Source organism: Mesoplodon bidens, assembly GCF_964165515.1.
Source record: "Mesoplodon bidens genome assembly, chromosome: 7".
Lineage (NCBI taxonomy): Eukaryota > Metazoa > Chordata > Mammalia > Artiodactyla > Ziphiidae > Mesoplodon > Mesoplodon bidens.
The window spans coordinates 43,508,679-43,535,507 of NC_138164.1; the positions used below are offsets into that span (position 1 = coordinate 43,508,679).

Sequence of the window (26,829 nt, forward strand, 5' to 3'; positions counted from 1 at the left end):
TACATGGCACTCACTCTCCATCTTTCCTTCTGGGGTTCCCCGCACACCCTGAGAACCACTGCCTATGCCCCAGCAGGGCCAGGCCAAGAGCAAGACCGCCACTGACCCGGTTCCATCCTGGGCACTGCAGTTGACATCGGCGCCATATTCAAGGAGGTGTCGTACGATGTTGAGCCAACCTCTTGCACAAGCCTCGTGCAGGGCACAGTAACCCGCGTTGTCGCGGTGGTTCACATCACAAATCTTGTTCTCCAAGCAGTACAAGACCACTTCCTACGGGGAGAGGAGAGGAGAGGAGAGGAGAGGAGATACCATCAGACAACCATACAGTGAACCTTGTAAGGGTGACCTCCCCATAGCTTGGCGGTGCCCACTTTCAAAGGCATACATCCTTGGGGCCAAAAGCCCACCATAGCGCGGGCAGGCGGCAGGCATCCTGGTCGGGGGTGAGAGTGTGTGAGAAGGGCTTGGAGATGCAGACAGTGTTGTCTAAGGCTCTGCTGCACCAGTGGCCTGGCCATGGGCAAGTTACCCTTGAACTTCTCCAAGCTTCCACAGGGCTGCTGAGAGGACGCATTCGGATAGCGATGAAAGCCCTCAGCCCAGGGGCCGACGTGACCAGTACAGAAGTGTCACAGCTGCTAACATCTTAGATGACACATTGCCAAGCACAGACCATTCTCACTTGATGGGTCTGTTCAGTCAGTGGCAGTGGACGATAACACAAGTTTAGATAAAAGTATGGATGACCAACACTTAAAGAGAGCTTAAATCAGCCAGAGAACATTCCCCAGCTTAGAGAAGCAGGGACACACAGGTCAGCTACATCCTCGCGCCCCCTGTTAAGACCCCAAATCAGAACCTGGGCCTCAGATGCTCTTGTCTGTACGTTAAGTAGAGTTAAAGAGAAGCTCTCTCCCTCCATCCTCGAGGAATGACACAAAATGCCTCCAGTAACCCCACCCTCTATTTTGCCTCACTCCACCCTCTCGGGGCAGAATCAGTCTAATATTCTCATATTTACTCAAGTTAATGACAGGAACCTGATACACCACAGGCTGCAACCTCCACATTTCAAGAATCAAATAAAACATTCACCCCCGCCCCCGGAGATGTTCTGTGTCAACACTGTGCATTAGAATCACTGTTATTAACCTTATTTCTTTGGCTTGTTAAAATATTAATATGAACCACTCCCAGTAAGCAGAGCAGGAACTTATTCAATGTTTTATTACCTTAAGAAAGTTTTCAGACACATCGAAAGCATTTGCCACCAGAAAACACATTATACTGTTTATACTGGGTAAGTCGTGCCCAGCAGAGAGCCGTCAGGTTCTGAGAGCTGGGAGTAGGCAGAACGTGCATGTGGCCCAACACATGGTCTGCTGGGTAAGGGGGGATGGGATGGGGTCAGAACAGGCCTCCTTGTGACATCTCTCAGGTAACTCATCTGTTAAACCTAAAACGGGGGTCATTCTAGCCGCCCATAAGTGCGAGATGGGTTCTGTAAAACCTTTTATGCCCTTTGGAGGACACGCCAATCAAAGGTGACCACTCACTTGGGAGCGAACTAGAATGTTCCATTTGCTTACCACGTGAACCTAATGGGGCATGCTGGCAAACCTGGCCATTGGTGCCCTGTTACTTCAGGTCACTGCAGCAGCTCCCTTCCAAAACAAGAGGAGGAAGAGAAAAGGCACGCCCACGAATGCGTTTCTCCGTTTACATCCCAACCTGCCAGAAAGCCCACAATCCTCTGGGCTCCCAGGCCACCTGCCCCGAGCCCTGGTATCCAGGATACCGCATGAAGCTGCTGCTCTTTTAGCAGGCCCTCACTAGCCAGACTTGAGTGGACGGCTGCAAGCTAATGAGTTGTGTGCGCCAGCCACGGAGAGGCCCTGTCACGTGGCTCTGGGATCAGGTCTGAACGCCACCAACTGCTGTGCACACATCAATTTACTCAACCCAGGGTTTATTTGCTGTGACAATCATGGCCTTCACCTGGAAACCTTCATCACTACTAGGGCAGATTCAAGGGTACCTAGAAATGAAAGGCCGTCCAAGCTGGTGGGTAAGTCAACTCTCTTCTCCTGGAAGATGGCAGCAAAGGCAGCAGTAGCCCCACGGCCAGGTCAGACTTTTTGCCACGGGCTGTCCTAACTCAACCACGTTGATCCCACTGTTTACACAGTGCTTCTCATTCCCCAGATGAGGACGTCTTCTGTCACCCGCAGGAACCCAGGAGCTACCAGGAAAGGAAGGTAGTACTATCCTCATTCAACACTTGGAAACTGAGGCCCAGAGATATTAAACCCCAAGTTCAATTAACATGAAGTACTAGACCTAAAACTCAGGTCTTTGGTACCTGGTCAGCTGGGAAGATTCAAAAGGCCCAAGAGGGCCCCAGTTAGAGGGATGCAATCCAGCTGTGACGAGCACCCCACAGGCCTTCTCTGTTGGGGGTCAAGTGGGCTAACTACACTCTCCTAGCTAAGAGGGTGATGGCCTCTAAATGGATGGCAACCGTCGCCACCAGCACTTTCTCTAACTGAAAGGTGAAGAGGCGGGGCGAGTCTGTCGACGCAACACATTCCTTGGTTTATTTTCTCCGCTAGAAATAAACGGGAGTGTCTGAAGGGCAGCCCAGCCATTCCAGAGCAAAGTCAAACTGCTTTTGTCGGACAGCTCTCTGTTCAGCGGCTATAAGCCGAATGCCACTACCCGCAAAATGTAACCATAAAGGCCATAAGCCCGACGTTGTGAGTTAATTAAATGCCTCATTAACTTTTTAAAAAACATGACTTATTCAATTCATAGAAAATTTAACCATCACCGCTAAAGGCACAAGCATGTGGTTGCACACTAGCGTTTCAGCCTAAGAAATAGAAGCCTTTTTCCCAGGAGGGAAAGGTTTGAGGTCTTTGGCCACGCAAGTGATCTATTTAACGCGGATCTGAAGCCAGAGTGTGTTTCTAAACTTCCAGAACCACATTATCATGACATAAAGCTCAGACAGCCTTTATACTGCACATGGTATCTTTGGCTAAGCAGAAGAAAATAACCAAGAATGCTGAAGACAAAACTTCAGGAAAACCCTCCCAAACCACACCCTTATCTGCTTAAGCAAACTGTCCTTCAATTTGAAAAGGTTGAAGCTGCCACATCTCCCAACTGGGCCTTCATCCCAACATTTAAAATTCTGCCCAGAGAAATCCCAGAAAGTTGGATTCAAAGTTGAAAGCGTTCATCTACTTGTCACAATGTTCAGCATCAACACTGGTGATGTGTGGAATCTACATATTGAAATTTACATTTGAAGAAAAAAACAAATCCGACCGTAAACATTCCCAAGGCTTCCTGTGCAATCAAAGGCCAGGTAGCCTAAAAAAGGATGGATCAAGTGCCCCTTGGTCCAGGCCTCAGAGCCACCAAACCAAAATGGAAACTGTCTTAGAGGACCAACGAGGGTCTTTTGACCTCTCTGGTCCCAAAGGGAGGCTGCTGGAAATGATGCCAAGTTCACAGGTGGGGCTCGGAGCCCCGCCCTCCACGGCGGGTGCAGCAGCACCCCGCCCCCCCATCTCCAGCATTTGCTGGAAGCGGGAGTCTACTTTCTCAACCCTAACCCAAAAGTTGGGGTTAGGGGTCTCCCCCCCACCTCCAGCGTTTGCTGGAAGCAAGGAGACTATCTTCTCAACCACGGGGGGGTCTAGCTTAACACTATGTGCAACATCTGCTCTGTCCTCCTAGGCGCCCGCTCTCAGCTCTTGGGAAACCAACTGGGTGCTCCTTGGACTTCACCTGCAAGTAACTGCGCTAATTACCAGAAAGTGCTCTCTAGCTAATGGAGAGGTCTCCAAGAGACGTGTAGATATAAACAACAGCACATTCAACCCACAACAACAACAACAAAACACCCCAAACTAAGCATAGCCCTAGTGCTTCCAACTTCCCACCCACAGTCATGCCTTAGGGCCAAGGCAGGCACACTTCCAAGGGCTCACGGCACTATGGACCGGGGTGGGGGGACACGACGGGAGACGGGGGACAGGGGCACAGAGCTGGCTGAGGGTGTGGGCGCCAGGGCTCCGGGCCAGCCTGGGTCCTGCCACCCCAGTGCTCAGCCACACCTCCACGCTCAGCCTGCTGAACCGCGTTTTACTGTCACCATTCAACTCCCAGAGGGCTGATGCCAGCACAGAAAAATGCCTTTGCCCTGTGGGCTATTACATCACAATTGCTACTGACAAGTATGGTGGGGGAACTGCACAGGGCATGGAGAGTCATCTGTCTCACAGAGGTTTTGAACTGTCAAAAGGGCAATTCCAGTGTGAGCCAGTCTTGCTGAGGAGCGTGGTGGGCTGTGGAGCACTGCTGGATTGCTACCTGTACGGGTATCAGCTAACCCCTCTGAGGCTCAGTTTCCTCATCCGAGAGTGGGCTAGTACGCGTTACTCCCAAGTGAACATGTTAAAAGGGTGAAAGGAGTTACTACAGATCACACGGGCTTAGGCAGATATCAGCTATCTTTCTATGTTGCTCTAGCAATAGAGGCCATCACTGTCATCAGCCGTGCTGGGTTGGGATACAGCAGTGTGGACAGGGAGTTTTGTGCAAGGCTCAACCCCTGCTCCCCGCCCATCAACCCTCGGCTCCCGTGCCCTCTCAGAAAGAGACTGCTCAGGTCTGCCCCACTCCCATCCCTACTCTGCACAGACACTTCCCACCCGCTACCCCACAGGGGCATCACTCTGCCCCAAACAGCACAAGTTAGTAGAGCTAATAACTACTCTCCTACTCTCCTTCTTGCTATTCAGAATCCAAAAGGGCTCATTAAAATTCCCCTGGTCGCCAAGCCCTGGGTTAGGTCAGATTTTATATCAGAGATAAGTGAGCCAGACTGGCCGAAGCAGCCTGCCTGCCTGAACGGGAACGGAACATCAGAGAGGCCTGCCTTTCTTTTCACACCACGACTGAACAAGCCACCAAAGAGCCCGCAGTGTGAGCGGGAGCCAACGCAAACACCCTGCTGGAACACCCAGCCCAGCCCGCCACGTGGAGGGGGCTGGGCTCTGAGACCCACCCCCCATCCCCAGCCAGTGTGTCCCCCACCCAAGGAGCAGCAGCCGGTGGATCCTGATCCGGGGCACCCACAAGGATGCTCACCTCGTAGCCAAGCCGGGAGGCCTGCTGTAGGAGGGTCTCGCCCGCGTTCTTATTGACAATAAGTCTCCGCGCTTCCGGTGGCATCGGGCGGGACTGGGTGGTCTCTGGAGGGGAGCTTGAGCATGTCAGCTGCGAGGCCTGGGAAGATGGTAACAGTTGCTGCAAACAGTCCAAGGGCTTCTGGTCCTGCTTGGCCGGCGAAAGATCATAGTCGGAACTGGGCTCAGGCCGCTTTCAAAATCTCCGGACGGTCACCTATCACGAAACCAGGCAGCGCACACATTTCAGGCTGTCCTTCCTCCACCCACCTGGTTCGCCTCCTCCCTGAGTTACAAACCTGAGTGGAGGAAAGCACTTTTCCTCCTCTCAGTCTGGGGGAGGCGGGGCGCGAGGAAGGGGTTGCATTTTTACTAGCTGGAAACTTCACCACCACCCAGGAGACAGGTCCCCTAGGAAGGGGCAGGGACGTTTTGGGGGGAGGGGTTCAGGAAAAGGAAAGCTTTGTCCCCAGAAGCAGAGAAGCAGGCAGGCGGGATGTGCCTGCACGGGCCCGGGGGGCGGGGGAGAGCCAGGGGCAAGAGGTACCTTGCCATCCGCATTGTCCACCTAGGAGTCCCCTGGCAGCGGCAAGCCCCGCCTGGGCTCCTGAGGGATCAAATGCTTGGTTTTGCACGGTCGCTTCCCGGATGGTTTCTCGCTGTTGTCGGTGTATTTCTGCGGCAGGGGCGAAGGCTGCCAATCCATTTCTTCATCCATGCACAGCACATCTGTCAGGGGGAGAAGCAGCGGGTGTTACACAGTTGTAGCCGGTGAGGAAAGAAAAGCCCATTGTTAGCACTGATCGTTGGAGCAGCTTCAGTTTTTAAAGATATACCAATTATGTTTTCAAAGCGCTAATATGTTAATCATCCCACATTCAACCGGCAAATAGGCTAACCCACGAAACGCCAAATGGCAAGTCGCTTCAAAGGGCCGCAAGAGAGGGCAGAAGCCAGCCCTTCGTGCGCTCCCGTCCCCACCCGTGGGGGGCCTGGGTGCTCGGGACAGGGCGACTGGGGACAGCCTGAGGCTGGAATGAGGGCACTGACAAGCGCCCGGGGTCACCCAAGACTTCCCTTCCTGCCCAGCCGCGGGCTGGGTGATGAGGAGCAGCCCAGGAAGTCGAGCTCCCGCCTCACTGTCCATTCCATAAGGAAGTGTGCAGGCTGAAAGGACCTCAGGAAGAAAACTCCCCGCTCGCCACACGCTACTCTTGTCAACTTGGATGGCGCTCAGGTCCCCTCCAGGGCCGTTTCCCACAGAGGGCGGGCGATCCACCCTCCAGGAGCGCCCCCCGCCCCGTGCGTATCCTTGTTCATTGTCACTGCATTTAAGGGACTCCTCCAACCAGCTGCTGTTGCTTTTGGCCTCTGCCCTTTTCCTGCCAGGTTTCTCTTCGGAGATGCTATTGCCCTGGGGGGTGACCGCAGGCTGAACCGCCTGGATCACTTCCTTCCTGCCCTGCCGGCCAGGTTTGCTCTCTGCTCCCGCCGTTCTCTAAGGTGCAGCAAGCGGCGCTGCTTTCTGGGATGGAGCCCTGTTAATTCAATGCACACCTCAGGTTGGTCAGCTCACTATAATGTGGCTCTTCTAAGTGGTTAGAGGAACTGTTTGTCATTTCCCTCTCAGGCCAGTCAGCTAATGGAGAAATAACTACAAATTAATGAAGAAGCCCCCCGCGGCGGGGGTGGTGGTGCGGGGAACAAACTGTCTTACACATCACTAACAGGGGTGGGGGAGGGGAGGGGTGTGGTCACTGTGTTGGCTGGAACTTGTCACCAAGTCTCGGGAGGGGGTCTATTTGCCTTTGGCCACCTTTGGGCTCCAGCCCCGCCACCTGGCTTTGGGGGGGTGGGGGGTGGGATGGGGGTGGGGGGTGGGGAGGTGTGAGTGGCTCCCCCCAGGGATCCAGGGTGGGACTGGAACTTTCCACTGCTCCGCTCCAGGACTTCCGTAGGGTGCCCTGCGGGCCCGAAGCCAAACCGAGCTCACCTTTGGAGACCCGTCTCCGCTTGGCTTTCAGCAGAGAGTCCTCCGGGAGCACAGTGGTCTCAGTGTGCTTCCTATTGCCAGACACCTTGCGCTTTCTGTTCAGCCGGAGGGTGGGGCTGCGTGACGCGTCCGGGGCCGCCTGGTCGGCGGGGGACTCTCTGGGGGGCTCCGTGTCCATATCCTCAGGAAGATCACTGTCTTCTGGGGCTTCAAAGCGGTCAGGTTTGCTTCCATCATAACACTCCCCTAGGGGAGGGGAGACAACCCGGAAAGGAGGGAACAAAGGTCACCAGGAGCAGGCAGGACCCCCACGCCCAAGGCAATCTGCTACCAACAGACCACCCCCCTTTGGAGACCAGGGGCCTCACACGCCGGAAGCACAAAACCCTCAGAAAGACGTCCCAAAGGAAGGACAGCTGAACACAACCAGCAAAGAAAGCAGAAAATGAGGCGCGTAGCCCACTCACAATCCATCCTTCAAGGGTCAAGGTGAGGCATCTACACCATCCGTCTATAGGCATGTGAGATCACTCCCTAACTGCTTAACTCTCCAAGGTGGCTTACTTTTAAAGGGGGGGTGAGTGACCTCACAGTAAGATCCAACCAATCAGGGCAGAGCTACAACGGGGGGTGAGTGAACTCACAGTAAGATCCAACCAATCAGGGCAGAGCTACAAATGACTATGGAAACAGCTGCTAGTCAACAAAAAAGGCTGATGTCATCAAGAGACCAAATAGCCCCCAACTGCCATCTACACAGACATAGCACCAATGTTCACTTGGGTCAGCAGGGGCGAGGGTGAAGAAAAAGGGTAGGGAAAGAATGGTGGGAGGCTGGGAAGCTGGGGAGACCAAGGCAAGAGGAGCCTGGCAAAGGGAAAGGAAAGGCTTCCTGGTGCACACACAAGGGTCAAGGGCAATTTCAAAGAACTCAACCAGATTGCTACAAGTCCGTCTGTCCTCCTTCCACACCCGTGGGGGGAAAGCATTTCACTGCCATCGAGGGGCTGCTCCTATTTCCTGTCTAGGAAGAAGGCCCACAGTGACACCAGTCACCCACCTGGCACGTCTCCACGCCTTCCTTCCCAGGCAACAAGCATCTAAGGACATTTCAAAGACAAGACTCCAACCCCCTTCGTGGGGGTGGGGTGGGGGGGTGCGGCGGGCAGGGCTGAAGTACTCACACCTCAGCTCCGCCTGTGTTGCTCCTGCCCCTCTGCTCAATCTAGCATCCACTTAGGGCTTTTCCTCCTATCACCCCAGCCTAACATCACTCCTCACTTTTGCTCTAGCCAAAGAAACAGTTCAACTGCTTTGCTAGTCACATTGTTTCTAACACACAAATAATTCCATAATGATCACTGTGCTGTTAAAGAGTTCCCCGAAGATGACCCTGTGTCCATCACCGGCCGGGGGTGGGGGTGGGTGTATGAGTTTGGTATTTCGTTAACACCTGAGCTAAGCTCCCACAGCCCGTTTTTCTAGATGAAATCATGGACACACCCCTCACATGCTGCTCGCATTCCTCCTCCTCTCCCTAGACCACTTCAAGTATCACTCCCACTTCTGCTCAGCAGGCTGGTCCCCTGATCAGCCTCTCTTGGGAGCATTCCCAGCATTTAATGGCAGCCAGTTGTGGGGATGAACCTCACCCTGGCCTGGGCTAGCCTGACCTGTGTTCTCAAGGGTGGAACACACTTAGCTTTTCTCCAAGGGTATCCCAAGGTGGGAGAGATCCCCATCTAGTCTTGCCGGAATGGTGGAATCACCCCAACCGCGAGGGTCTCCTGCCATGGCAGCAGGAGAAACCCCAAACTCCTGGCCTGTGCTTACGGGTGATGCAGCCCAGGCTACCACAGGCCCGGTGAAGACGGCGTGCTGCAACTCTCACTCGGGCTGCTCTGTGACCCTCTTAAACACTCGGGCAGGAATGGCGCCGCTTTACAACTCGGCCCCCTTCACTTGTAAAGTGGGAATGTTGGGTTTCCTTGGTGGCGCAGTGGTTGAGAGTCCGCCTGCCGATGCAGGGGACACGGGTTCGTGCCCCGGTCTGGGAAGATCCCACATGCCGCGGAGCGGCTGGGCCCGTGAGCCATGGCCGCTGGGCCTGCGCGTCCGGAGCCTGTGCTCCGCAACGGGAGAGGCCACAACAGTGAGAGGCCCGCATACCGCAAAAAAAAAAAAAAAGTGGGAATGTTACTGCTAGCCTCCCTCCAGGGTGGGCTTCATAATCACGGGCCGGGCTCAGAACAGAGAAAGGCTGGAAAAATCCCTTTAACCAAAAGATGCCAAGACTTTCAGACCAGCCTGAATCTCAGGCCTGAAATGTAGGAAATTTTAAGAGGTGAGCCCTGCTGGTTACACCATTGGACTTCTCTGGTCCAATCAGCCTTCCCTAAAAGCACCGTGGGAGGGGATCCATGGAGGGATGGAAGGGCTACCTTAAGAACCCCCATGTCCAAGTTGAAAGTTTCTTTTTCCAAACTAGGTCCATCCACCCTTCCCCCAACCCCAGAGCCTTTTAGGGCAAAGATCTCAATTCCCCTCAGCTAAGGCCCCCCAAGACCTTACGCTAGTGTGACCTTACCCAGGCCAGTAATAACCCTGAAGGACAACCACCCCGACTGCCCAAGATGCCCATGGCCACCAGCTATGGGGTAGAGGCTCCGTGTCACTTGGAGCTTCTCAAAGACTGTTCTAACCACGACCCACAGGAGGATGACCCTTGAGGGCAAAAGAGATGGGGAGATAAATAGATGCACGGGGATCCTAACCATCAGGCTTTGCCATCATTGCTACTTTTGGCCCTTCTAAAAGTGGGAAGCCATGTGCCCTTGGTCACCCAGTCTAAGCAAGATGTGAACGTGGTCCCTGCAGCATGGTCTTATGACTCACAGCACATATATCCCAAATTCATTATGGTTGTACCATAGCATCACCTCACAGAAGCATCACCACAGCAACATTTACAAGTCACTGTGGCAACAAAGCACCCTCACCACTGTTGAGCCATGCCCAGTGAGGCCTAAACAAGGTGAGAGGGTTCTGAGTCGCTGCAAGGCTCCCCAGGATTAAAATCCCCTTCTCTGTAGCTTAACTGTAATAGCACCTCCAGTCAGGGCTAACCTTGTTCAAAGTTACACCCGCTACAGAAGGAGTGCAGGGGATCTCTGTTCCAAAGTAGTTTACAAACGTGCAGGTGCTCAGCTGGAAGAGAAGTTCCCTGAGCAAAGAAGTTTCATGAAGCCCCTTGACTGAGCCTTCCTCCAGCTCCTGGCCAGGCACTGCCACTGAGCAGGACCTAGGCCTGTCCCAGCCAAGTGGTTCGCAAGGGAGATGGTTACTCCAAGTTTGAGAAGGAAGGGACCAATGCCTCCTTGCCCCGCCCCATCTTCAAATGCCACTGAGGGTTCCTAGTGATGAACTTCCAAGTCTGAGGAACCTCCAAACTCATTTGGTGAACTTCCAAAATAAAAATTTCACTCAGCCACCCATGTGATCATAAAGAATAAATGAGTATCTCGGCCACTGTGTTTTCAAGTTAATTCCTTTTTTTAAACAACCCCCAGCAACAAGATGCACCCGCGCCAGGACAACCAGGGCCGTGCAAACAGCACCCACCACCTTAGAAGCTCCTGGGCCCTCCATGGGTAGGGGCTGCCTCAGAAGGGGGAAGGCATCTTGAAGGCGTCCTGGACCCTCTCTGGGACCCATGCCCGCCCCAAATCCCCGCCCCAGCTCCCATGTGCTCACAGCTCGGCTCTCGGCCACACCGACACCCATGAGAAGGACCTGAGCCCATATCAGCTGAAGACGTGATGGCCCAAGAACAAGAAGGCCCGTTCATATCCAGCTGAATGGAATGAACACCTGCTGGGCCTTGGACGTGGAGGCTGCAGTAAGAACAGTGGCCCCTTCAGGTGACCTTTCCTGACCAGCTATTTACAAACCCCACGTCTCTACAAGACAGAGGGTGGGTGGGGAACCCACCTCCATTGCCCCAACCTTTCAAACGGAGCCCCTCACCTTCCCCAACCCTTCTCCTGCCCTCCCATGGTGGCCATTCATGGCTCACTGGGCCACGTCCCGGGTGCTCCAGGAAGAGACCCGTCGGTTGGTCTGAGATTGGAGGCAGGCGGTGGGGGGAGGGGGCTTTCGGAATCATCTGGGGCTCAGGCCCTGCTCCCCATCAGCCACACCGAGTTCTCGTCTCCACGCTCAGCAGGAAAGACTGGGAAGGACGCACACTAACGTCTCTGGGAAGAAGGGTGGGTGAGGCCACTGAGACATGAAGGGCAGCGGCCACCCTGGGTTTGGCCACGTTGCTGGAGAAAAGGGCGAGAAGACTCGAGGCCGGTTAACTGCCCGCTCCCTTCCTCCAGCCTCCCTCACCATCCACCCGCAACAGGCAGATTCCCTCCTCAGAAAAGTGCATCCCCGTGAACTTGGCCTTGCCCACTTTTACCACATCTCTCTGAGAAACTTCCCAAGAGCTGAGTTATGAGGCCACTCGGGAGGGTAAGGGCTGCATGTCAGCTGTGAGCACAGGCAAGGAGGGAGGCCTTCTTGCTGCTTCACTCCAGGGTGGCCTGGACCCTCCGTTTTTCATTCCAATCCCGAGGGGGAGGAGCTCGGAATCGTCTACTCCAGGCACATCGAGAGCCCCATCCCTCGGGTAAGGCCGCCACTGACTAGCCCCAGAAATCCCCTTCTACGGGAGCCACGTGGGACACACCGGTCCCAGTGTGGCTTACCCAGAACCCTGGCCACAGGCCTTTGTCTGACCCCAAAGATGAGCTGGGGGAGGGCAGTGCTCCAAGCAGCAGAGAGAAGCACACGCTGCTGCTGACCACAATTCTCCCGAACTGCATCAGGCACCCACGACCTAAGCGTGCGGGCCAACACCGACCCTACGACTGGGTCCAAGGGCCTGGGCCTCCCAAACGTGCCCACCACCCCCGACCGTCCCGTCTCAGGAGGATGTCACGCCCACCCTGTCCTCGACGTTCACCGAGGTGCCCTCACTCACCATCACCGGTAAGGTTTCTGGGGTCCGGAGCAGGCTGCAGGCCACAGGCCACCAGCACGCACACTGAAGAAAGCGGGAGAAAGACCTCCACTTGCTGCCAACGCATCTCATTAGCCCAGGAAGTCTCGAGGGCCAAGCCCGAAGTCAACCCCAGTGGGGGAGCAGCTGAGGGGACCGCAGAGTGTGACTCGAGGCCAACACGAGCTTTCTCTCCAGTTCGGCCTCCAGAACAGAACACAGCCGTCTGGTGGGAAGAACGGCCTCGTTGATCCCACGGCCTCGGAGCGTGGTGTCAGCTCCTCATGACTGCAAACGAGCCTCCACAGAACACAATGATGCTCATCTCTCTGGGGCCTTCATCAGCCCTCATCGCACTTGAACGAAACCTCTGCCTTTGGAGGGAGAGTCCGAGTACTCTCCACTCCCTCCCACAGGAGACTGTCACTCTGGAGGGTCTGGCTCTGGCTGCAAGTGCCATTCCACTGCTACCAAAAACCCGTGTCCGTACCTGCTACAAAATAGAACACATACCTGCTACGCCGGAGGTCCTGCACTGCCATTCCTCTGCTCTACTGTATCAGACTATTACTAACTACAGGACTAGCATTGCTCCGGAAAAAGGAGACGCGTGCCAGGAAACAGCATTTCATAGGTGCTTCACTCCTGGATGCCGCAACGCTCCAAAGGACAACCAGCCTTGCAATCCACAGCTGGGAAGGGTGGCCAGAGCAGCCCGTTCTCCGAACAGCCAGCACCCAGACGCTGGGCCGTCGGAAGCGTACTGTTTCCTCTCACCTCCCTTGGCACTGGGAGCGGAAGCGCCCCGTTCCCACCGACGTGGTACCACACGCGAGCCGCCTGGGTTCACTTACATCTCTCACTGTCGTTCTGGTCGGCAATGGCCTCCTCCGGGGCAACCGACTTTGGCTTTTTGTCCTGACTTCCTTTCAGCCTTTCCCAGTCAGCGGGGCTGAATTTGCGCACCTCGGAGTCTTTGGTCGTGGGGTGGCCACCTTCTCGCTCTTTCATCTCCAACTCTGAGAAGCGCATCACTGCACGCTACAAAGAGAACGGAGATGGAAAAAAGACACACCTTACCACCAAAGCTATTTCACTGCCCTTACCTTAAAGGAAAGTATCTTCAAAGAAAAGTTTGCCCAAAACCAACCACAATTTATGATACAACTGAGATATTTTAAAATTGAACGATAAAACGTAAGAGTGTCTATGTGTAACTAGTCACACACTCTTTATTCGTAAAGCCATACGTATGTAGAGATATATGTGGTGTGTATATATAGCCATACATACACTGTGGCATACAGACAGACATTCTCTTTCGAAGGTAAATAAAACAAAACAAAAACACAACGCAAAGAAAGCGAAACAAAAACACAACAGAAAAGAAAACAAATGCACAGTGAATAAAGACGACCATGGCCCACAAACTTCCCTTTGTATATTTGGAAATGAAATTTAACTCAAAAGGTTTATGGAAGATTCTAGTAATAAAAATTTGAAGAATTGACCTCACAGTAAGCAGCGGGTAGACATAAAATACTGTCCTCTTGTAATCCTTCCATCTATGTAATTAAAATGGGCACTCAATGGATCATTTAGATAACTTCAGCCATTTTTATAAGCATAAACCAATTTTTTTCTTAACATTGCAAAACAATTTGGCTTTATTTGTGTTTTAATTAAAAGTAAAATATCTTAAGGAAATTCCTATACAACATCTATCATTCACTAGCAAGTTAAATACATACTCTATCCCATTAAGCAAGGTTTGTGTTTTTGTTTTGTTTGTTTGTTTGTTTTTTGGGTGGAAAAAAAATTGCACGAATCTCACAGACATGCGGCCGCTACACACCTCCACCAAGTATCACGTAAGGCATTCTAAGCAGCGCTTTTAGGTATATTTGTTAACGTACAGTAACGGCAGAGAAATCAAAGCGATTGATAGGTAAATGTCATGCAGTCTTTTAGACATCCTTCGCAATAATTAAAACTTCCGTTATCAGCATTCGAGTGGAGTTCGCTTAAAATCTACAGAATAACTTCAAGTATCCACTTACGTCCCCTTACTGGACACATTTCAAACATTTCAATTATCCTAAGCTTCATTAACCAAATCAGCCCAGTGTCCTGCCCTATCATACCCCCGGCCCCCTCCTCTTCACACATTAAAAAAACCTGACAACTGGTCAGGCTCCTGAAATTCGGGTGGTGGGGGCTCACCTGCAATGCCCGCTCCTCCCGACTGAGCTGACGGGAGTCTGCGTACAGTCCGGTAGCGACACACTTGAACCGGTCACCCACGTAACCAGCGGAGTTTGCGATTCTCTTTGCCAGCTTAGATGGCTTCGGTTTCAGAACTTTGCCATCGGTTGATCCTGCCTCGTCAGCTCCGTCTTTGGTGTAGGTGGGGGTGACGTCCACACTCGGTGGGGCACTGCCCACGCAAAATGGTTTGGGATCCTCTTGGGTTTTCCCGAACGTGACCGCAGAGCCGTCGCTCCCCAGGGTCGGCTCCAGGAATGCAGTCGAGACCGGCGTCACCAGGTTCTCCTTGTTGGTTACCGCTGGAACATTCTCCTTGCTTAAGCCGGAAACTGGCTGGCCCGGAGCCTGTTTGAAAGTATAGGCTTCGTGGAAGTCACTGATGCACCCCAACTCCTCTCTCAGGGCAATGAAATCCCGGTGTGGCTGTAGGGCCATATTTTACTTTTTTATTTTTTAATATATGTTCACATGTTTCCATAAAGGATCCAAGGTGGCCCATAACGTAAGGACACACAATATTAGCTTTAAAAAAACATGGAAAAAAAAAAAAAAAAAAAGGGAAATCATGATCCTGGAAATGGGTTGCATCCTTTTAAGGGGTGAGAATAACAGAATGAGTGAGCCAAAGATTTGGGAAAGGATCTCACATTTCCAAACGTCCAAATCTTAAAATTGCACCAAGTGGGAATGTAGCTGTGGCAGTATTAACCTGAGAGAGCTCTATGATCGTTGTCTTTACTCATCACTTGGTTGCAAGGTTATAAATGACAGGGTAAGTGAAGGAGGGCAAGTAGACAGATAAGAGTCATTTCCTGATTCTCAAAAGAAGGGGCATCACCTAGGGAAGGGGACTGCAAAATCCTACAGGAATCCTCTTCATATACTAAATTTTCTAGGTGGCAAAAGTATCTCCTTTGACCCTAGCAGCCAGATGGAACTTAGAAAAGTAGTGAAAAGCTACTCAACTGAATGCAAGTCATATGACTAGGAGCATGTCAGTGAAAAGTTCAAGGGAAGATGCTGTGGAAGAGCAGTTCACCTTGTGGTTGAGCATCCTCAGAACGTGCAATGGGAGGTGCAGTACCTGCTCTGTCTCACAGGGACCCTCCAACCTCTAAACGCATCTTTCCTAGGAAGCTGAATTCAAAAAGTCAATTTTAAAAAAAGATAGGGCTTCCCTGGTGGCGCAGTGGTTGAGAGTCCGCCTGCCGATGCAGGGGACACGGGTTCGTGCCCCGGTCCGGGAAGATCCCACATGCCGCGGAGCGGCTGGGCCCGTGAGCCACGGCCGCCGAGCCTGCGCGTCCGGAGCCTGTGCTCCGCAATGGGAGAGGCCACAACAGTGAGAGGCCCGCGTACCACAATAAATAAATAAATAAATAAATAAATTTAAAAAAGATAAAAGTCTCTAGTAGAGAAATTGTATCAGAGCCTAGTATTAAGAGCTGTAGAGCCACAAGTTTCCCATGATACGGCCTTAGCAGAGGCTGTTAAGGCAGTGACAGAAAATTTGTACCGAGGGAAATAGCAGAAGAGTTTGCCTACAATTCACGAAAATGCTCCCTGCACTTGGCCTGAAGGAAATCAGCAAAATTTGTAACAGCTTGTGTATTTGTATGCGGGATGGAGAACGAGTTTAATTTTTTAATTTCTCTGAATTATCACCTAAGATTCAGAAGATGCTCTCTCTGCCTAGAAGCCACCCCACTGGGATAACTATGCCTACGGAGTGCCTTTGCCTATGACTCCTACTTGCTAACAGACTGGCAGCCTGGCCCTAGGGCCTGGTCGCTGCTCCCAGTGCAATGGTGGATATGGTGTCAACGGTTGCAAAATCAAAGCCCCTTACATCCTCTCCATGCCTCGGTCCCACCCCCCACCCCACTCACCATTGATGTTCAGGAAGGGGAAGGTGTCCTGGATGGGAACGTGGTGCTGTGACTGGTCCAGCTCACCTTCCTCATCTTCTTCATCCACACCATTATCTTTCTCATCCCAAGGAGCAGATCCAGTGGATCCTACCCGAGAAACACACACACACACACACAAAGGTCAAAAGTGAGGCGCTCACGTTGCACTGTCATCCCTGCAGCCCACTCCCAGCTCCTCCTACGGAGCCCCAGTGCAAGCTCTCATCCCCTCCCCTATCCAGGAGCTGCAGACCCTACTCCCTTCTCCTAGAAACCTTTTAATTCCTACTCTAAACCCCTTTCTACACATTCGCATCCCTTCTAAGGACCCAAGGAGCACAGCTTCTCTCCTTTATAAGCTTACTGTGAACACAGACCCTTCCCTCATGGCAGAGCCTCACTAGATTCACTGGAGGTCAAGTCTAAATTATCTGGCTCTTAGTCGGAACTGGCTCAACATTGAGTAAATATAGGGATCAGGTGGTATTCTCCTAGGAAAAATACCATACAAATTAAATGATCACTTACCCATCATTTATAAAGAGAACTTAATAGCCTTCATAATGTCATGGCAATTGATTCTTAGAACAGCCTTTGAAATACGCAGGAAAGATGAGAACCCAGATTTTATAGTGGAAGAAGCTGAGGCTCAAAATGTTGAATGACTTGATTCAATGTCCCACAAGTAGTGAAATAGAAAGACCGAGGTTTACAACTCAGACCTTCTAAGTTTTAAGCCCTCCTTCTTCTAAACTACCTGGCCTCTCTTCTCAGTGTTGAGTCCCAAGAGAAGTTATTTTTTATAGAACTCAATACCCCCTCTTCTTTCTAATGCTTTACTGTTCCACTGGGTGGGCAGGAAGACTGTGCTGAGTTTATATCTTTTGTTCTCTGGGTTCTTTCTAGGGACAGCATTTCTTGCTTTATTTACCAGTCTTCAACTTTGTAAGCGAGGCGACTTTCAAGTCGACTATCGCTTTAAGGGTCCAGCCCGGAACCTGGCACACTGTCCACCTTCTCCCCAGCAGCTGGGGCCTCACCTGGGTTAATGATAGAGCCCTGGGGCTGGGGGATGTCACACACTTGATATATCTTCACTGGGTTCATGGGCACCTCCTTGGTGCCGTCGTACATCAGGTTGAATTCCCTGCTCTTGTTGAGCGCACAGCGGAGCTGGGCCTTCCATTTAGCTGGGTCGGGGTCGTCCACCCCTTCCTGGTACTTCCCCTGTCTCCACAGCCCAGGCCTGAGGGATAGGAAACTGCAGTGAGTGCCTGATTGTTGCCCAGAAACACTGGAAAGTGTGCCCGCCCTCCCTCATACAGACACAGATACACACAGCCCTGCCTGACCGCCCCATCACCCCAACTCCAATTTACAGAGACTGCAGCAGAAAACACCACGCTGGGGACCAGGCAAGGCAGGGCCTGAGACAAATTAAGCCAAATGCAAATACAGTATTTTAAAAAGAGGAGTCTCATCTCAAGTGCTTGTGCCAGCATCATCTGTCAAGACTACAATGGCCTTAATGAAGGGTTAAAAATAAAGAAAAATCTGGAACAAGTATACACCAAAATACTAATGGCAACTTTTGGATAGCAAGATTTCAGGTAATTTTGTTTTGTTTGGCTTGCCTTATTTGTTTTTCACATGAATTGCTTATATAATAAGAAGAGAAAGGGAGGTGGCGTATGATATGAAGAATTTAGGCTTGCAGTTCCCTCTCCCTTCAGTCTTTAACCTGATGCACAAATAACTGTTGAAACCAAGTACCTTTAGGAGTAGCAGCCCATAGGAGGGCAGGAAGCACGCTCTGGGGGTTCAGCTGGCCTCAGTGCGAGGCTGAGGGCCTCAAGTCCTAATAAACTCACACCACCTGCCTTTCCCTGCTTCCTCAAACTCCCACATTGGGAACATTTTGCTGGGAACACCAGTGGCTGGTGGCCTGGGCCAAAACCAGTGTGGCCCCGCCTCTCTGGTTTTCAATTTCCAGGTATAACAGGCATCTATGTGTCTGTTCACGGGATATCAGCCCTCCCCCACTGTTAACGTATCTCAGATGTCTACACTTTCTTCAGGGCTGTGACGTATGTGCTGGTGCAGAAAAGGGGGATGTCTTTTGCAGAGGACTCAAGATCAAGAGAACGAGATGGACCGGCCAGACTGCTCCCACTTGATATTAGGAAGATAAGGTGGCCATGTAGTTAGAATTCTGCAGGGGAACATAGCCTATAGAGTCTATGGGTTTGCGGATCCACAACTTTTATTTTTTCAGTAATGCCAACCAAGCTCCTAAGAGACTGACATATAATCCAGAATGCCAGTCTACTCGTTTTCAATGGGGGATAAAGCTGGTCAGTGACCAGCATGGTTAAGTCCAATAACCTGGACATAACCATGTATGATCTCAACCAGTAACTCCTGTATCTGGTTTCTAATGACAATTCCAAGAACATAAGACCCACTCAACATTTAAATCCAAATTTTCAGATGACTCCAAAGCTAAATGGAAATGATTTGATATTGAACTCTAAATCTGCATTATCTAGACTATCTCTTACCCAGTTGGGTAACCCAGAAGCGACAGTAAAAGGCTCCTGCTTTCCCAAAAATCACAGGGCGTAAAGATGAAAAGCACTGGAAAGGCAAGACCCCCAGTGAATTTGCAAAGCTGCTCTTGTGTCTTTTTCTTTTTGACCTTGAAGCCAGGAGAAATTCTAAAAATACAAATGTATTAATTTTTAAAACTTGACTTTACTGACTATTGTTCAGATCCCCAAGCCTACAAAAATAATTTTATTTTTTTAAAAATGCTCCCTCTTCAGACTATACTACAAAGCTACAGTAATCAAGACAGTGTGGTACTGGCACAAAAACAGAAAGATAGATCAATGGAACAGGATAGAAAGCCCAGAGATAAACCCACGCACATATGCTCAACTTATCTTTGATAAAGGAGGCAGGAATGTACAGTGGAGAAAGGAAAGCCTCTTCAATAAGTGGTGCTGGGAAAACTGGACAGGGACATGTAGAAGTATGAGACTAGATCATTCCCTAATACAATACACAAAAATAAGCTCAAAATGGATTAAAGACCTAAATATAAGGCCAGAAACTATCAAACTCTTAGAGGAAAACATAGGCAGAACACTCTATGACATAAATCACAGCAAGATCCTTTTGGACCCACCTCCTAGAGAAATGGAAATAAAAACAAAGATAAACAAATGGGACCGAATGAAACTTCAAAGCTTCTGCACAGCAAAGGAAACCATAAACAAGACCAAAAGACAACCCTCAGAATGGGAGAAAATATTTGCAAATGAAGCAACTGACAAAGGATTAATCTCCAAAATTTATAAACAGCTCATGCAGCTCAATAGCAAAAAAACAAACAACCCAATCCAAAAATGGGCAGAAGACTTAAATAGGCATTTCTCCAAAGAAGATATACAGACTGCCAACAAACACATGAAAGAATGCTCAACATCATTAATCATTAGAGAAATGCAAATCAAAACTACAATGAGATATCATCTCACACCAGTCAGAGTGGCCATCATCAAGAAATCCAGAAACAATAAATGCTGGAGAGGGTGTGGAGAAAAGGGAACACTCTTGCACTGCTGGTGGGAATGTGAATTGGTACAGCCACTATGGAGAACAGTATGGAGGTTCCTTAAAAAACTAAAAATAGAACTACCATATGACCCAGCAATCCCACTACTAGGCATATACCCTGAGAAAACCATAATTCAAAAAGAGACATGTACCAAAATGTTCATTGCAGCTCTATTCACAATAGCCCGGAGATGGAAATAACCTAAGTGTCCATCATCGGATGAATGGATAAAGAAGATGTGGCACATATATACAACAGAATATTACTCAGCCATAAAAAGAAACGAAACTGAGCTATTTGTAATGAGGTGGATAGACCTAGAGTCTGTCATACAGTGTGAAGTAAGTCAGAAAGAGAAAGACAAATACCGTATGCTAACACATATATATGGAATTTTAAAAAAATGTCATGAAGAACCTAGGGGTAAAACGGGAATAAAGACACAAACCTACTTGAGAATGGACTTGAGGATATGGGGAGGGGGAAGGGTAAGCTGTGACAAAGCGAAAGAGAGGCATGGACATATATACACTACCAAATGTAAGGTAGATAGATAGTGGGAAGCAGCCGCAGAGCACAGGGAGATCAGCTCGGTGCTTTGTGACCGCCTGGAGGGGTGGGATGGGGAGGGTGGGAGGGAGGGAGATGCATGAGGAAGGGATGTGGGAACAGATGTATATGTATAACTGATTCACTTTGTTATAAAGCAGAAACTAATAAAAATAAATAAATAAATAAATAAATAAATAAAATACAAAAAATACAAAAATAAAAATGCTCCCTGCCTCAAAGGAGTTTACAATCCCTTAAAGGAGACAGATGAGTCAATAGATCAGAAATATAGATACTATGTGAACACCAGTAAAACTGCCTAATCCATAAAGAGTCGGGGGGTAGGTATGGTTGGCTAAGTTTATCAGAATTTATGATTCTAGGGCTGAATCTTGAACATGGGTAGAAGTTAACCAGGTGAGAAGCGTGGGTCACGATACTCTAAGCAGAAGAAGCTTTATGGGCAAAGGCAGAGGCTGAAAAGCACAGTGCTTAGGGGACCTACAAGCAGTTCAGCTTGCGTGGAGGCAGCATGAGATGAAAGTCTGGGCTTGTAAGTAGGAACCATGCCAAGGAGTTTGGACCTGATTCTTAGAACACTGAGAACCACTGAGAGATCTAAGCAGGTTGTGATGGGATCAGATTTAAGTTTTAGAAAGAACCCGCTAGCTGCAGGACTGAAAAGGGTTTGAAGGGAGGCAAGGCATGAAGATAATACATAGTCTCTATATAAGCCATATAATAGTGTCACTAGGGTCTGAACTAAGGAGGTGGCAGTAGGGATAGAGGATACAGGTAACGAAGGAGCCCTTAAAGACGCTGACTTGACAGAGCTTGATGATGAACTGAGTCCTTGAAGAAGGTGAGAGAGAAATCAAGGATGATTCCCTGGTTTAGGGTTTGGGAGACTGGGTGGGGGGTGATGCTGGCCACTGAGATAGGAGCAGGTTTAGAAAGATGATTTCCCTTTGGAAATGTCGGAGTTCAAATGCCTGTGGAAGGCCTAGGGGAGAAGGCCCAGCATGCCCAGGGCAGTTTTTTATCCCCACTCACCTCTCACATCACCTGAGGGACTCTCCCTGCCTGCCTCCAGCCTGGAAGAAGGTCCACCAGATTACGGACATCTCTGCCCTGTGGGCAAGGACCAAGTTCGTTTCATTTCTGTATCCCTGCTCAGGCTTTAGCACACAGTAGGTCAATGTGTATTTGTTGAATTGCCTCAAATTTACAGAAATACACTTCTTGGGGAATGAATAAGTTGCTATTACGGATGGAAGACCAGGAAAACAGCTATGAGCAGAAGGCCAAGGAGACACTGCAGAAAGTGCTGGAGGAGAAAATGCGTGCACAAGAGCAACTGCAGAGCAAACAGGTGTGGGGATGCTCCATAATCCTTGGGGCTGGGAACCCTGGGGCAGTCTGGGTGGCAAGGGAGCCAGCTGCACAACTCCCTGGAACCCCCAAGGCACCACCCTCTCCTCTGATCTCCCTCAGCGGTCCCTGGCCCTGGCCGAGCACAAGTGTGAAGAGTGGAAGAGCCAGTACGAGAGCCACCCCCAGCATGCAACTGTCCCCTACCCTGCCAGCCCAGTAATCATGAACGCCGTCTTCCTTCTCTTTTTTACAATGTGGTACATATGGATTTTTTTTGAATGAGATTTAACCAGCTTTTAAACCTTTCTTCTTTCTAACAATATCAGTACTCTCTGACTCTCCAAATGCACCTTTTCAAGTTGATTTAATTTATGGAAAAATCACCCTTCATACTTTCCCTTTCTTTTTTAAGCTTCCCCATGGTAGTGTAATGTAGTAGAAGGAGATTTGGCCTGGGAGTTTGGACACCAGGGTTCTAGCGGCAGTAACCCACAGTTACACACGTTATATTATTAAAGAAAAAAGTAACTTACAGAAATGTATGAGGCCATTATGCACATACACACAAATATATATTCACTCATATATCCATAAAAAAGTAGTCTGGAAGGTTCTATAAAATGTTAAAGGTGTTCATCCCACGGTGGAGGAGATATACGTTAACTGTATTACCCTCTTAAATTTTTACAGTAAATATATATTACTTTTATAATTTAAAAAGCCAAACTTTTCATTTTTAAAAACCTAAAACATGAAAGAAAACTGGAAAACCAACAAAATTAAAACAATCCCTAAGTCTGAGGCAACGATTTTTTTATCCGAGTACAAGTGATGAATGAAAATACTAAGAATGGTGTGTGACACCTTAAAGTATAGAAAAAAATACAGTAAGGCAAGTAGGCATTAAGATAATAGAATATAAAAAGTTACCCAGATATATTCAGACAATGGACTATTATTCCAGTAATAAAAAGAAATGAATTACTAATATGAGCTACACGGATGAGTCACAACATGAGGAGCCAAAGAAGCCACGTGCAAAAGGGTACTTATTGTATGCTTCCATTCATATGAATTTCTAGAAAAGGAAACACTAATACATAGTGAAAGAAAGCATGTCAGTGGTTGCCTGATGCCAGGCCTGGGAAACTGACTGTAAAAGGATAAGAAGGAACTTGTTGCAGGTATTGGAAGTGTTCTGTATCTTGACTTTGGCGATGACAATATAGATATACACATTTGTCAAAACTTATCAAATTACACGCTTAAAATGGGTACACCTTGTTGAATGTAATTCATACTTCAATAAAGTTGATTTTAAAGTTAAATTAAAAAGTCACCTATGGGGACTTCCCTGGTGGCACAGTGGTTAAGAATTCGCCTGCTAATGCAGGGGACGTGGTTTCAAGCCCTAGTCTGGGGAGATCCCACATGTCGCCGAGCAACTAAGCCCGTGCGCCACAACTACAGAGCCTGTGCTCTAGAGCCCGTGAGCCACAACTACTGAGCCCGTGTGCCACAACTAGCGAAGCCCACGTGCCTAGAGCCCATGCTCCACAACAAGAGAAGCCACCACAGTGAGAAGCCGGCGCACTGCAACAAAGACACAATGCAGCCCAAAATAAATAAATTAATGATAATTTTTAAAAAAATAGTCACCTAGATGTCTGAGTGAGACAGAGTCCCTTTCAGCTTTCAGTCCCAGCTCTTCTCTGAAGCCTCCCCTCGTTTACCCTGGCAGCATGTGACCACTTTGCATCTCTTTAACACCTTATATTTATCGGTTCCATTCAGATTTGATGCTTGAAAAGTTTTGTATATTTTATGTCTAGCTTCCATTAAACTTGGTTCCTCTAAGGCAGGAACAATCATCTCTTTCATAAATTGAGACCATTACAAAAACAGAATTATGTTCCCTTTCCTCCCAATCAGGGGAATTTGAAGTAGGATTGATGAAATCCTGGAAATCATAAGCAAAAATGTCATTTCTGCATTTTTATGGCCACAGGGTCCTGTGTTTTCATCAGATTCTTGAAGATATCACAGAGCCCAACAATGCTAAGAATCTCTGCTTTGAATCCATGTGCTTTCACCCAGCTCTGTGGTACAAGGCACCCTGCCCCTGGGGCAATCTGTCTGTGGTCCCTGCAAAGATGATAAACCCACATCAGAGACACTCACTCTTCTGCATGTCAGTGGACTCCACTGCCAGCTCTTCCTCCACAATGACGTCACTCTCGCCATCTTCAAGATTCATTTCTGTCTCATCTAGAACACTGTCTTCTTCCTCTTCCTCCTCCTCATCTTCCTTGGAGACATCCTTTAATGTGGCAAGTAGTCTGTTGTAACCAGAAACTTGTTCTGGTTCACTCTATGCTTCACTTTCAGAACTTGAAGTATCTATAAACTCTCCGACTAAAAGGAAAATGGGGATTTTAAAAACAAAAATTATACTGGTCTTGTTGCTACCCCACGACTATCATCAGGCCCACAGTGGAACCAAGTTCAGACTTTTCTAGATAAAAACTAGGTTTTCTGCAAATATGCAGTCCTATCTATTCAACCAGACCGAGCACCAAATTTGTTTCAAACAGCTAATCTAGCTATGATTCTAGAAGCGCTTCCTCTTCTTTGAACTGCTCATGTTCCACATGGGAAGACAGCAAACTAAACACATGGAGCTTTAGGTTATAAGGTGATCTAACCTATGTGTCAGACATTTGGCACCTTTAAAGGAGCAACAGGAAAACTTACAACAAAAAAGTGTACTTTATTTCTGAGTCTGTGGTAATGAAATAAGACCTTTGATGATTTTGCACTCTACTTTATGTTAAGCAAACATGACATTCCCTCTTAGGATTCACCAAGAGCCCTCTGGTAAGCCTCCTTAACAGGTTCTAACAGGCTAATCTCTCAGGACAGTTTCATACTCTATACTATATTAGTTATCACAATGGCATTTTAACAGACATCTGCACTTAAAACTAAGCAATATTACTAAAGTATAGCTTACAACTAAAATCAAAGAGAGTGGAAGTGTAGCCAAACTTTACTACCATATATAATCTTAAAAGTAACAGTCCAGAATCTACTATCATAAAGAAGGATAAAGCATTACCAGTTGACAAGTCTGTGGTTTTGCTTCCTTTCTGGAAACCCTGAGAAGAAACAGGCAATGTTAAACTTTAACTACTAGTATGTAGCAATTAGGAAAAGTCTAATGATACAACTTTAAATGAACATGGCAGACTATACCGTTATAACTACATTATATCTATTGTCAAGTAAAAACTCCATATGCATTTGGACAGGTTTTGGAAGGATATGCCAAATAGATAATAAGAGACGAATGAAAAAGTCTAACAAGACCACATGACAAATACTACAGTCACACAGTAACAGGCTCTCATCCAAAAGACGGGAAATTTTGGCAAATAAAAGCCCTCGGGGTTCACCTTTTCTAGCAAATTTCTTAAGTAGACTATCCCTCTAACTGTTGATAAAGCAGCCCAAAGGGGTGGGATGAGCACTAAGATCATAACTGAGAGTCTGGACACTTAGAGAGGAACCCACAACTACCCAAACATTAGTTTCCTCATGGTCATTGAATAGATAGGTGATGTCGAGGGTCCCAAGCAATTCTTTTTTTATTTTTTTTAACTTATTTATTTATTTTTGCCTGCTATGGGTCTTCGTTGCTGCGCCCGGGCTTTCTCTAGTTGCGGCGAGAGGTGGCTTCTCTTGTTGCGGAGCAGGGGCTCTAGGCTCGCGGGCATCAGTAGTTGCACCACCCTGGCTCAGTAGTTGTGGCTCGCGGGCTCTAGAGTGCAGGCTCAATAGTTGTGGCGCACGGGCTTACTTGCACCGCGGCATGTGGGATCTTCCCGGACCAGGGCTCGAACCCCTGTCCCCTCCCTTGGCAGGCGGATTCTTAACCACTGCGCCACCAGGGAAGCCCCCAAGCAATTCTTTAAAAACATAGAAAACGAACACAAGCTTATAAAACCTCTGCCCAGTCGCCACACAGGAGACGTGCCGTCTAGCATAAAACTACAGGCTCAACAAAGGGTAGGAAGACCGGCGAAGAACCCCATCTCAGGCGGGAAGCCGCCAGGATCCCCGGGCGAGCTAGGCCGGCGCCGGGGCAGCGTGGCACGCGGCGGGAGCTGCCCTGTCACTACCCCCGGGGCACCGGCGGACCAAACGCGGGGACACGCGGGCTCCCACCGGGAAAGGACGCCGGCAGCGCCGGTCCCAGCCTCGCCTCTCCATACCTGTCATAGAAGGGATGCTCCTCGCCGAAATCCCTTAGATGCTTCTTCTGCTTTTTAGTTAGGGAGTTGAGCAGCTGGCTCTGGCTCCGGCTCCGGCTCCGGCTCCGGCTCCCGCGTTTGCCCATGGGGAAGACGTCAAGTCAGCCAACCTCCAAGAATCGCGTTTTTCACCTGGAAGTCGTCTCGTCAACCCACTCACGCGGGATTGCCAACGGCGCTTTACGGCGGAAGCAGGGTGCCATAAAGCAGACCCGCTTTACGTCGCGCTTGTACGACAGGCGTGGCTGTGAGAATCAGCCTGCATAAACGTGTAGTAACTGAGATGGTTGAATGCAGTGCCTTTCTATTATGCCATAATACAAATACCAACTAACATTTAAGGCTGCCGGTGCATCTCAATTCATCCTCACAACAGTAAACAAATAGGCCTTGTTAATAAGCCTGATATTGGAGATGAGAAAGCTGATGCTTACAAAAGCTTACACACACACTAGCAAGAGAGGAGATGGAAACCTAATTCTCTCTGATGCGACCACAGGCTTTTCCCACTAGGATCTGCCACGTGCGTGTGCTATGTGAAGAATG

The 26,829-nt window shown here is 49.3% G+C and overlaps 1 protein-coding gene and 1 pseudogene across 2 annotated transcripts in view; one reads left to right on the forward strand and one right to left on the reverse strand.

Moving 5' to 3' along the window:
* The window catches only part of LOC308620774 (uncharacterized protein), a gene marked incomplete at both ends in the record, with an annotated part of 307,183 nt that overhangs the window by 150,050 nt on the left and 130,304 nt on the right, over window positions 1-26,829 (forward strand). The gene's annotated exons all lie outside the window — the stretch shown is intronic.
* Window positions 118-15,183, reverse strand: LOC308620105 (BCL-6 corepressor-like; annotated as a pseudogene). The gene is made up of 7 exons: window positions 14,468-15,183; window positions 13,099-13,285; window positions 7,198-7,443; window positions 6,410-6,843; window positions 5,752-5,938; window positions 5,167-5,421; window positions 118-273 (listed from the first exon to the last, which is right to left on the reverse strand). The product of its transcript is annotated as a BCL-6 corepressor-like (transcript).